The sequence below is a fragment of the Salmo trutta genome, chromosome 35 (assembly GCF_901001165.1).
Source record: "Salmo trutta chromosome 35, fSalTru1.1, whole genome shotgun sequence".
Taxonomy (NCBI): domain Eukaryota; kingdom Metazoa; phylum Chordata; class Actinopteri; order Salmoniformes; family Salmonidae; genus Salmo; species Salmo trutta.
In genome coordinates, this window is record NC_042991.1 from 9,993,299 (window position 1) to 9,996,144 (window position 2,846).

Genomic DNA, 2,846 nt, shown 5'->3' on the forward strand with positions numbered 1-2,846 from the left:
TTTTTTGGAACAACATTATTTTTGCCTATTTATTTTTTTCCCTTAAAGAATGCGAGCACAAATGAGGGTTTAGTCAAGAATAGCGATGGACCAAAAGAGAAAAGCTAACTTTTTGGAAGATGAGATCATCGCGATAGTAGAAGAGATTGAAGACAGGCAACACGTATTATTTGGTGGACTAAATGTGTGTTAACAAACAAAGCCAAACAGGTAGCTTATGAGTGTGTCGCCCCTGCAGTGAACGAGGTGGGGCAGCAAGACAGAACTGTGGCTGATGTTGAAAAGAAATGGTCTGACCTTAAACTGCAAGGGAAAAAAAGAATAGCCCTACATAACCGCAGCATTAAGGCAACGGGAGGGGGGCTCTCCCAAACGGGAGGGAGCTCTCCCAAATGTACCAGCGCATCGGGGCAATAATTGGGGAAGCACATACACTGGCACATGCTCCGACGGCGACAGTGAATGTTTCAAAATAGGTGAGTTTCTTCTATTTTGCTTTTTGCTTTATTTAAATGTTTCATATGGTTTAATCCCAACTTTTACATTGTTTAGCAGTAACATCGGAAACGGTGAAGTCGGCGAGCGAAACCACCACGACTGCATCACTGGATCACGGTAAGTAATTAAGAGAATGTGAAACTTGGTTGTCAGTAAATCAGTGCATATACAAGACATGCACTGATTTATTTTATTCACATAGAAACGGGGGAAGCTGCGTTGCAGCCCGTGTACCGGGTGAGGGTGCCCCCTCCACCAAGGGAAGCTGCGTTGCAGTCCGTTCGCCCTCCACCCAGGGATGAAGTGTGTGAGGCTCCCAAATCAGCAGGTGCCAGGAGTGAGGGGGAAGGTTTGGCCACCTGTGTCGAGGGTCCATCCACGTCTGCAGTTTGCGTGTTGACCGCCTCAGTCCTGCAAACCCAGAATGAGTTGAACACATTGGTTGGAGAGATTGTGACTGAACTCGGAAGAATACGCAGGGTTTTGATTCATTTACATAATGCAATTGTTGAACGTTTTCCACAACATGAATAAAAAAACCTGTGCTTTGTATATTGTCTGGCAGTCTGTTTCTTACCACCAATCTCTGTATGAGCTGCCTGGTTCTCATTGCATCAGCCGGGGCAGGTGCTCCATTGGGTGGTGGGTTAGGAGGCTCTTGGGGGTCCATTCTAATCTCTGCATTCATTTCAATACCATGCCTCAGGGCTATGTTGTGGAGCACACCACCTGCCAGTATTATGCGTCACCTTTGATTGGGGATGGAAACCATTCATTCTTAAAACAGGCCAACATTTTGTATTTAGGTTTGAAATTGCACACCCCAATGTTCTTGTCAAAGAAACTTGCACTACTAATGGGCACTACAGTTACTGAGATGTCCCCTTGAAATCTGTTTGCATTTTGTTGCAATGCTAGTGGAAACGAAAGGAATCAGCTGATTCCATTTGTTTACACTAGCATTGATACAAAATTATCAAGTTTCAAGGGGACATCTCAGTAACCGTAGGGCCAAATTAAAAACTGTTTTCAGCTATTTGGCCAGAACCTTTGGGTGTGCAATTTCAATAAAATGCTAAATTTAAAATGTTGGTATATGTTGCTTTAAGTTGACCCATTTTAAGACTACAGTTAAGTTTTGTATTTTTATTAAATTACCTTCTCTGGCTTGTAGAGGAGTTTTCCACCTGATGCATCAAGGCAACGCCACCTGCCCTTCAACAGTCCGATGGTGCGCTCCACAACTGACCTTGTTCTGGCGTGCGCCAAATTGCAGTGCATTTCCTCTGCTGTTCGGGGATTGGTAAAGGGAGTGAGAAGCCATGTTTTTAGTGGATAGCCCCGGTCACCTAATAGGGTAAAACCATTTTGTTACAGTGAGGGGGAAAAAGTATTTGATCCCCTGCTGATTTTGTACGTTTGCCCACTGACAAAGAAATGATCAGTCTATAATTTTAATGGTAGGTTTATTTGAACAGTGAGAGACAGAATAACAACAAAAAAATCCAGAAAAACCCATGTCAAAAATGTTATAAATTGATTTGCATTTTAATGAGGGAAATAAGTATTTGACCCCCTCTAAATCAGAAAGATTTCTGGCTCCCAGGTGTCTTTTATACAGGTAACGAGCTGAGATTAGGAGTACACTCTTAAAGGGAGTGCTCCTAATCTCAGTTTGTTACCTGTATAAAAGGCACCTGTACACAGAAGCAATCAATCAATCAGATTCCAAACTCTCCACCATGGCCAAGACCAAAGAGCTCTCCAAGGATGTCAGGGACACGATTGTAGACCTACACAAGGCTGGAATGGGCTACAAGACCATCGCCAAGCAGCTTGGTGAGAAGGTGACAACAGTTGGTGCGATTATTCGCAAATGGAAGAAACACAAAAGAACTGGCAATCTCCCTCGGCCTGGGGCTCCATGCAAGATCTCACCTCGTGGAGTTGCAATGATCATGAGAACGGTGAGGAATCAGCCCAGAACTACACGGGAGGATCTTGTCAATGATCTCAAGGCAGCTGGGACCATAGTCACCAAGAAAACAATTGGTAACACACTACGCCGTGAAGGACTGAAACCCTGCAGCCCCTGCAAGGTCCCCCTGCTCAAGAAAGCACATATACATGCCCGTCTGAAGTTTGCCAATGAACATCTGAATGATTCAGAGGACAACTGGGTGAAAGTGTTGTGGTCAGATGAGACCAAAATGGAGCTCTTTGGCATCAACTCAACTCGCCATGTTTGGAGGAGGAGGAATGCTGCCTATGACCCCAAGAACACCATCCCCACCATCAAACATGGAGGCGGAAACATTATGCTTTGGGGGTGTTTTTCTGCTAAGGGG

The 2,846-nt window shown here is 44.6% G+C and overlaps 1 long non-coding RNA gene across 1 annotated transcript; it reads left to right on the forward strand.

Moving 5' to 3' along the window:
- Positions 1-253: 253 nt before the first annotated feature.
- On the forward strand, positions 254-841 carry LOC115175220 (uncharacterized). Its single transcript, XR_003871940.1, has 3 exons — positions 254-476; positions 553-615; positions 701-841. It is a non-coding gene; the product is annotated as an uncharacterized LOC115175220 (long non-coding RNA).
- Positions 842-2,846: the final 2,005 nt, after the last annotated feature.